Consider the following 8,476-nt stretch of genomic DNA (forward strand, 5'->3'; position numbering starts at 1 on the left):
AATTTTTTTTTTAAAAAAAAAATATTTTTCAAATCATATCTTCTCTATCACATCTTTTTAAATCAATCATATCTTCTTAACCACATCTTTTTCAAAATGACTTTCAATCAAATCTTTTTGATTTCTAATTTCAAATTCTTTTTCAAAAAATCACTTGATTTCTTTCCCACTTTTATTTTCGAAAATCAATTAGTGTTTTTCAAAATGTTTTCAAAATCTTTTACTTGATTTTCGAAAATTACTTCCCTTCTTCTCACATCCTTCTATTTATGGACTAACACTATTCCTTAATGCAAAATTCGAACTCCATCTTCTTTGATAAGTTCGAATTTTCTACATCTGCCTTCTATTTTTCTTTTCCTCTGACACCTCAAGGAATCTCTATACTGTGACATAGAGGATTCCACATTTTCTTGTTCTCTTCTCTTTCTTATGAGCAGGAGCAAGGACAAAAGCATTCTTGTTGAGGCTGATCCTGAACCTGAAAGGACCTTGAAGCGAAAGCTAAGAGAAGCCAAGGCACAACTCTCTGTAGATGACCTAACAGAAATCTTCAAAGAAGAAGAACCCATGGCAGCCGAAAACAACAACAATGCCAGCAATGCAAGGAAGGTGCTGGGTGACTTTACTGCACCTACTCCCGACTTCTATGGGAGAAGCATCTCTATCCCTGCCATTGGAGCAAACAACTTTGAGCTTAAGCCTCAATTAGTTTCTCTAATGCAACAGAATTGCAAGTCCCATGGACTTCCATTGGAAGATCCTCATCAGTTCTTAGCTGAGTTCTTGCAAATCTGTGACACTGTCAAGACTAATGGGGTTGACCCTGAGGTCTACAGACTTATGCTATTCCCTTTTGCTATAAGAGACAGAGCTAGGACATGGTTGGACTCACAACCTAAAGAAAGCCTGAACTCTTGGGAAAAGCTAGTCAATGCCTTCTTGGCAAAGTTCTTTTCACCTCAAAAATTGAGTAAGCTTAGAGTGGAAGTCCAAACCTTCAGACAGAAGGAAGGAGAATCCCTCTATGAAGCTTGGGAAAGATACAAACAATTAATCAGAAAGTGTCCCTCTGATATGCTTTCTGAATGGAGCATCATAGGTATTTTCTATGATGGTCTGTCTGAACTATCCAAGATGTCTTTGGATAGCTCTGCTGGAGGATCTCTTCATCTGAAGAAGACGCCTACAGAAGCTCAAGAGCTGATTGAAATGGTTGCAAATAACCAATTCATGTACACTTCTGAAAGGAATCCTGTGAACAATGGGACTAGTCAGAAGAAAGGAGTTCTTGAGATTGACACTCTGAATGCCATACTGGCTCAGAATAAAATATTGACTCAACAAGTCAATATGATTTTTCGAAGTCTGTCTGGAATGCAAAATGCACCAAGCAGTACTAAGGAAGCTTCATCTGAAGAAGAAGCTTATGATCCTGAGAACCCTTCAATAGAAGAGGTGAATTACATGGGAGAATCCTATGGAAACACCTATAATCCTTCATGGAGAAATCATCCAAATTTCTCATGGAAGGATCAACAGAGACCTCAACAAGGTTTCAACAATAATAATGGTGGAAGAAACAGGTTTGGCAATAGCAAGCCTTTTCCATCATCTTCTCAGCAACAGACAGAGAATTCTAAGCAGAATACCTCTGACTTAGAAACCATGGTCTCTGATCTAATCAAAACCACTCAAAGTTTCATGACTGAAACAAGGTCCTCCATTAGAAATTTGGAGGCACAAATGGGTCAGCTGAGCAAGAAAATTACTGAACTCCCTCCAAGTACTCTTCCAAGCAATACAGAAGAAAATCCAAAAGGAGAGTGCAAAGCCATCAACATGGCCGAATTTGGAGAGGAGAAAGAGGCAGTGAACGCCACTGAGGAAGACCTCAATGGACGTCCACTGGCCTCCAATGAGTTCCCCAATGAGGAACTATGGGAATCTGAGGCTCAAAATGAGACCATAGAGGTTCCATTGGACTTACTTCTGCCATTCATGAGCTCTGATGAGTATTCTTCCTCTGAAGAGGATGAGTATGTCACTGAAGAGCAAGTTGCTAAATACCTTGGAGCAATCATGAAGCTAAATGACAAGTTATTTGGGAATGAGACTTGGGAAGATGAACCCCCTTTGCTCACCAAGGAACTGGATGACTTGTCTAAGCAGAAACTGCCTCAAAAGAGACAGGATCCTGGGAAGTTTTCAATACCTTGTACCATAGGCACCATGACCTTCAAGAAGGCCTTGTATGACTTAGGGTCAAGTGTAAACCTCATGCCTCTCTCTGTAATGGAGAAGTTAGGGATCTTTGAGGTGCAAGCTGCAAAAATCTCACTAGAGATGGCAGACAATTCAAGAAAACAAGCCTATGGACTTATAGAGGATGTTCTGGTAAAAGTTGAAGACCATTACATCCCTGCTGATTTCATAGTCCTAGAGACTGGGAAGTGCATGGATGAATCCATCATCCTTGGCAGACCCTTCCTAGCCACAGCAAGGCCGTGATTGATGTTGATAGAGGAGAATTGATCATTTAAGTGAATGAAGAATCCTTTGTGTTTAAGGCTCAAGGATATCCATCTGTCATCATGGAGAGGAAGCATGAAGAGCTTCTCTCAAAACAGAGCCAAACAGAGCCCCCACAGTCAAACTCTAAGTTTGGTGTTGGGAGGCCACAACCAACTTCTAAGTTTGGTGTTGAACCCCCACATTCAAACTCTAAGTTTGGTGTTGGGAGGTTCCAACATTGCTCTGAGTATTTCTGAGGCTCCATGAGAGCCCTCTGTCAAGCTACTGACTTTAAAGAAGCGCTTGTTGGGAGGCAACCCAATGTTATATTTTATCTATTATCTTTTGTTATTTTATGTTTTTTGTAGGTTGATGATCATGAGAAGTCACAAAATCAATGAAAAAAGCAAAAACAGAATGAAAAACAGAAAGAAAAACAGCACACCCTGGAGGAGAGCGTACTGGCGTTTAAACGCCAGTGAGGCTAGCTGTTGGGCGTTTAACGCCCAGTCTGGCACCATTCCGGGCGTTTAACGCCAGAAAGGGGCACCAGACTGGCGTTAAACGCCAGAAAAGGGCAAGAAGCTGGCGTTAAACGCCAGAAATGGGCACCAGCCCGGCGTTTAACGCCAGAATTGGCACAAAACGCGATTTTGCTTGCCATTTGGTGCAGGGATGACTTTTCCTTGACACCTCAGGATCTGTGGACCCCACAGGATCCCCACCTACCCTACCACACTCTCTCTCTTCTTCACCTATTCACCAATCACCTCAACACCTCTTCCCCAAAAACCCTTCACCTATCAAATCCCATCTTTCTCTTCACCACTCACATCCATCCTTCATAAAACCCTACCTACCTCACCATTCAAATTCAAACCACTTTCCCACCCAAACCTACCCTCACTTAACCGAACCCTACCCTTCCCCCACTCCTATATAAACCCTCCTTCACTCCTTCATTTTCACACAACATACACACCACTTATACCCCTTTTTGGCCGATCACAAAGCCATTCCCTTCTTCGTCATTTCTTCTTCTTCTACTCTCTTCTTTCTTCTTTTGCTCGAGGACGAGCAAACCTTTTAAGTTTGGTGTGGTAAAAGCATTGCTTTTTGTTTTTCCATAACCATTTATGACATCCAAGGCCGGAGAAACCTCTAGAAAGAGGAAAGGGAAGGCAAAAGCTTCTACCTCCGAGTCATGGGAGATGGAGAGATTCATCTCAAGGGTGCATCAAGACCACTTCTATGAAGTTGTGGCCTTGAAGGAGGTGATCCCTGATGAGCGGATAATTTATACGCTTTTTGGCATTGTTTTTAGATAGTTTTTAGTAAGTTTGAGCTACTTTTAGGGATGTTTTCATTAGTTTTTATGTTAAATTCACATTTCTGGACTTTACTATGAGTTTTTGTGTTTTTCTGTGATTTCAGGTAAATTCTGGCTGAAATTGACGGATTTGAGCAAAACTCTGAAGAAGGCTGACAAAAGGACTGCTGATGCTGTTGGAATCTGACCTCCCTGCACTCGAAATGGATTTTCTGGAGCTACAGAACTCCAATTGGCGCACTCTCAACGGCGTTGGAAAGTAGACATCCAGGGCTTTCCAGCAATATATAATAGTCCATACTTTATTCGGAGATTGACGACGTAACTTGGCGTTGAACGCCAAGTACATGCTGTTGTCTGGAGTTAAACGCCAGAAAAACGTCATGATCCGGAGTTGAACGCCCAAAACACGTCATAACTCGGAGTTCAACTCCAAGAGAAGCCTCAGCTCGTGGATTGATCAAGCTCAGCCCAAGCATACACCAAGTGGGCCCCGGAAGTGGATTTATGCAGCAAATACTTACTCATGTAAACCCTAGTAGCTAGTCTAGTATAAATAGGATAAGTTACTATTGTATTAGACATCTTTTGACAGTTTAACCTCTGGAATATTCGGTCACTTGATCATAGAGAGGGCTGGCCATTCGGCCATGCCTGAACCTCTTTCACTTATGTATCTTCAACGGTGGAGTTTCTGCACACCATAGATTAAGGGTGTGGAGCTCTGCTGTACCTCAAGTATTAATGCAATTCTATTTTCTTTTATTCAAATCTCTCTTATTCTTATTCCAAGATATTCATTCGTACCCAAGAACATGATGAGTGTAATGATGAAAGTGACGATCATTATCATTCTCACTTATGAACGCACGTGATTGACAACCACTTCCGTTCTACATGCAACAAAGCTTGAATGTGTATCTCTTAGATTCCCCAACAGAATCTTCGTGGTATAAGCTAGATAGATGGCGGCATTTATGAGGATCCGGAAAGTCTCACCTTGTCTGTGGTATTCCGAGTAGGATCCTGGGAATCCGGAAAGTCTCACCTTGTCTGTGGTATTCCGAGTAGGATTCCGGTAATGAATGACTGTGACGTGCTTCAAACTTGCAAGTGCTGGGCGTTAGTGACAGACGCAAAAGAATCAAGGGATTCTATTCCAGTAGGCGCAGGAACCAACCAGTGATTAGCCGTGCTGTGACAGAGCACGTGAGCGTAGTTTTCACTGCGAGGATGGGATGTAGCCATCAACCATGGGTGATGCCTCCAGACGATTAGCCATGCGAGTGACAGCCGCATAGGATCATTTTCCCGAGAGGATTGAAAGTAGCCACCGCTGATGGTGAACCCCTATACACAGCTTGCCATGGAAAGGAGTAAGAAGGATTGAGTTGAAGCAGTAGGAAAGTAGGCGTCCTTGAGCCATACAGTATCTCCATTCGCTTATCTGAAATTCCCACTATTGATTTACATAAGTATCTCTATCCCTTTTATTATTTATTTTCTTATTTCTATTTTCGAAACCATAAACCAAATTTAATCTGCCTAACTGAGATTTACAAGGTGACCATAGCTTGCTTCATACCAACAATCTCTGTGGGATCGACCCTTACTCACATAAGGTTTATTACTTGGACGACCCAGTACACTTGCTGGTTAGTTGAACGGAGTTGTGAATTCAACTGGTGCCACAATAATAATTTCATACAACTTAAAGAACAGTGATCACAATTTCGTCCACCAATCCCCGAGGTCCCTTTCTCACTCAAAAAGAGTGAATATCCGGAGATCCGACATGAGATCCGAAGAAGAGGTTGGGAAGTTCTTACCAACCCCATTCAACAAGTCGGAATCCTAATGGTTCAAGAGTTCTATGCCAATGCATGGATCACCAAGAACCATGATCAAAGTGTGAACCCGGATCCAAAGAATTATCTTACTATGGTTCGGGGGAAATACTTGGATTTTAGTCCGGAAAATGTAAGGTTGGCATTCAACTTGCCCATGATGCAAGGAGATGAACATCCTTACACTAGAAGGGTCAACTTTGATCAAAGGTTGGACCAAGTCCTCACAGTCATATGTGAAGAGGGCGCCCAATGGAAGAGAGATTCAAGAGGGAAGCCGGTTCAATTGAGAAGGCATGACCTCAAACCCGTGGCTAGAGGATGGTTGGAGTTTATCCAACGCTCAATCATTCCCACTAGCAACCGGTCCGAAGTTACTATAGACCGGGCTATCATGATTCATAGCATCATGATTGGAGAAGAAATAGAAGTTCATGAGGTTATATCTCAAGAACTTTATAAGGTGGCGGACAAGTCTTCTACCTTGGCAAGGTTAGCCTTCCCTCATCTCATTTGTCACCTCTGTTATTCGGTTGGAGTTGACATAGAGGGAGACATCCCTATTGATGAGGACAAGCCCATCACTAAGAAGAGGATGGAGCACACAAGAGACCCCACTCATCATGAGATCCCTGAGATACCTCAAGGGATGCACTTTCCTCCACAAAACTATTAGGAGCAACTAAACACCTCCCTAGGAGAATTGAGTTCCAACATGGGACAACTAAGGGTGGAGCATCAAGAACACTCCATCATCCTCCATGAAATTAGAGAAGATCAAAGAATCATGAGAGAGGAGCAACAAAGACAAGGAAGAGACATTGAGGAGCTCAAGCACTCCATAGGACCTTCAAGAGGAAGAACAAGCCGCCATCACTAAGGTGGACCCGTTCTTTAATTTTCTTGTTCTTTATATTTCTTTTTTTCAAAAAATTATGCTTATGTTTATCTATGTTTGTGTCTTGTGATCATTAGTGTCTTAGTGTCTATGCCTTAAAGTTATGAATGTCCTATGAATCCATCACCTCTCTAAAAAAAATGTGTTCTTAATTGAAAAAGAAAAGAATTGCATGAATTTTGAATTTTATAACAGTTTAATTATTTTGATGTGGTGGCAACACTTTTGTTTTCTGAATGTATGCTTAAACAGTGCATATGTCTTTTGAATTTGTGGTTCATGAATGTTGGCTCTTGAAAGAATGATGAAAAAGGAGACATGTTACTGAGGATCTGAAAAATCATAAAAATGATTCTTGAAGCAAGAAGAAGCAGTGAATACAAAAAAAAAATTCGAAAAAAAAGGGGAGAAAAAGAAAACGAAAAAAAAAAGAAAAGAGAAAAAGAGAAATAAAGTTGTGATCCAAGGCAATAAGAGTGTGCTTAAGAACGCTGGACACCTCTAATTGGGGACTTTAGCAAAGCTGAGTCACAATCTGAAAGGGTTCACCCAATTATGTGTCTGTGGCACGTATGTATCCGGTGGTAATACTGGAAGACAGAGTGCTTTGGGCCACGGCCAAGACCCAACAAGTAGCTATGTTCAAGAATCATCATACTTAACTAGGAGAATCAATAACACTATCTGGATTCTGAGTCCCTAAAGAAGCCAATCATTCTGAATTTCAAAGGATAGAGTGAGATGCCAAAACTATTCAGAGGCAAAAAGCTGAAAGTCCCGCTCATCTAATTAATACTGATATTCATAGATGTTTTTAGAATTCATTGCATACTCTCTTCTTTTTATCTTATTTGATTTTCAGTTGCTTGAGGACAAGCAACAATTTAAGTTTGGTGTTGTGATGAGCGGATAATTTGTACGCTTTTTGGCATTGTTTTTAGTATGTTTTTAGTATGATCTAGTTAGTTTTTAGTATATTTTTATTAGTTTTTAGTTAAAATTCACTTTTCTGGACTTTACTATGAGTTTGTGTGTTTTTATGTGATTTCAGGTATTTTCTGGATGAAATTGAGGGACCTGAGCAAAAATCTGATCCAGAGACTAAAAAGGACTGCAGATGCTGTTGGATTCTGACCTCCCTACACTCAACGTGGATTTTCTGGAGCAACAGAAGCCCAATTGGCGCGCTCTCAACGGCGTTGGAAAGTAGACATCCTGGGCTTTCCAGCAATAGATGATAGTCCATACTTTGCCCAAGATTTGATGGCCCAAACCGGCGTTCAAAGTCACCCTCAGAATTCCCAGCGTTAAACGCCGGAACTGGCACAAGAATGGGAGTTAAACGCCCAAACTGGAACCAAAGCTGGCGTTTAACTCCAAGAGGAGTCTCTACACGAAAATGCTTCATTGCTCAGCCCAAGCACACACCAAGTGGGCCCGGAAGTGGATTTTTATGTCATTTACTCATCTCTGTAAACCCTAGGCTACTAGTTCTCTATAAGTAGGACCTTTTACTATTGTATTTTCATCTTTGGATTATTTTAGATCCTTTGATCATCTTTGGACATCTAGTTCTTAGATCATTGGGAGGCTGGCCTCACGGCCATGCCTAGACCTTGTTCTTATGTATTTTCAACGGTGGAGTTTCTACACACCATAGATTAAGGTGTGGAGCTCTGCTGTACCTCGAGTATTAATGCAATTACTATTGTTCTTCTATTCAATTCCGCTTGTTCTTGTTCTAAGATATCACTTGTTCTTCAACTTGATGAATGTGATGATCCGTGACACTCATCATCATTCTCACCTATGAACGTGTGACTGACAACCACCTCCGTTCTACCTTCGACTGGGTGAATATCTCTTGGATTCTTTAACCGGAATCTT

The 8,476-nt window shown here is 41.3% G+C and overlaps 1 non-coding gene across 1 annotated transcript; it reads right to left on the minus strand.

Moving 5' to 3' along the window:
• Positions 1-975: 975 nt before the first annotated feature.
• Positions 976-1,083, minus strand: LOC112712300 (small nucleolar RNA R71). Its single transcript, XR_003157752.1, has one exon. It is a non-coding gene; the product is annotated as a small nucleolar RNA R71 (small nucleolar RNA).
• Between the last annotated feature and the right edge of the window lie 7,393 nt (positions 1,084-8,476).

The sequence above is a fragment of the Arachis hypogaea genome, chromosome 1 (genome assembly GCF_003086295.3).
Source record: "Arachis hypogaea cultivar Tifrunner chromosome 1, arahy.Tifrunner.gnm2.J5K5, whole genome shotgun sequence".
NCBI classification, from domain to species: Eukaryota; Viridiplantae; Streptophyta; class Magnoliopsida; order Fabales; family Fabaceae; genus Arachis; species Arachis hypogaea.